Source organism: Chrysochloris asiatica, unplaced genomic scaffold, assembly GCF_000296735.1.
Source record: "Chrysochloris asiatica unplaced genomic scaffold, ChrAsi1.0 scaffold00033, whole genome shotgun sequence".
Lineage (NCBI taxonomy): Eukaryota > Metazoa > Chordata > Mammalia > Afrosoricida > Chrysochloridae > Chrysochloris > Chrysochloris asiatica.
The window spans coordinates 221,690-222,782 of NW_006408551.1; positions in this window are offsets into that span (position 1 = coordinate 221,690).

Consider the following 1,093-nt stretch of genomic DNA (forward strand, 5'->3'; position numbering starts at 1 on the left):
TATGTCTCAATGTTACCTTGCAAAGTTTGGTAGGGTCAGTTTCAGCTTCCTAAGAAGATGAGGCTTTCTTCAGTCTGCTGTGGTGAATCCAGGTGGGGACTTCTTCTACCTTGGCTGCTGTGGGAGTGGTCAGGATGACAGTCAGCTGTCCTCACCACTTGGGTTTCAGTGGGGTCAAATACCAGTTCCTTACCCACACCAGGTCACCTGGGCTTCAGATAATTTCTTTTTCCAGTCCTCAGTAATTTTTGCAGATGCTCTGGATGCCCTTCTGAAAGAGTAAAATCAGATACATTTGTTATATTCTGAGTTAAATAAACCCAAATGTTTTCATCCCGTTGAAAGGAATAATGTCTTGTGAGAGTCCCTTTGTAAAGGGCAGGAGATACATTACTTAAAGGGGCATCTTCTGATCTTTAGTTGGATTTCTCCAGTTGCTTCTGATGTCCAGGTGGTCCTGTCAACTGACGGGTAAGGCTTGATTCTGGTATGGTATGCCCAAATTTTAAGTCTAGTTAACTTGACATCTGAAGGGTGACTAGAAGGACTTCCACTTTTTTTCCTAACTGGTTTTCAGATCATTTCTCCATGTTCTGAGCAGAATATTATCTCCAGGCTGGATGGGGTCGGATTACCTGTAGGGAAGGAAACACACTTGGGAAGAGAAATTTTACGAATAATACAAAGTATGTGTTGGAGCTGTTGTGCAGTACATGCTGCTGCACCTTTAAATCCTGGCTAAAATCAGGTAGAATGTTGAAGGTTTACTATATACAATTTTAAAAGGGCTCAATTTAAGCCTGCTTCTGGCAGATACCCGAATTTGAAACAGGGCTAAGGCAACAACACCTGGTCCCAATGTAGATACATTTGCTGACAGTTTGCCATTTGTTTCTTTAGCGTATGGTTCATTTTCTTGAATCTCCATGTTGAATGCAATCTCCATTTCATCTGTAGGTGTTTGCTGCTCCGTTGTCACTTTGGACACTTTGTTTTGGAAGTCCAAACTTGGAGATAATCTCCTTCAAGAGGATTTTCACTATTTCTGAAGTTCTTAGTTCTGGTGGGGGGAAACCTCTACCCAACCTCATAC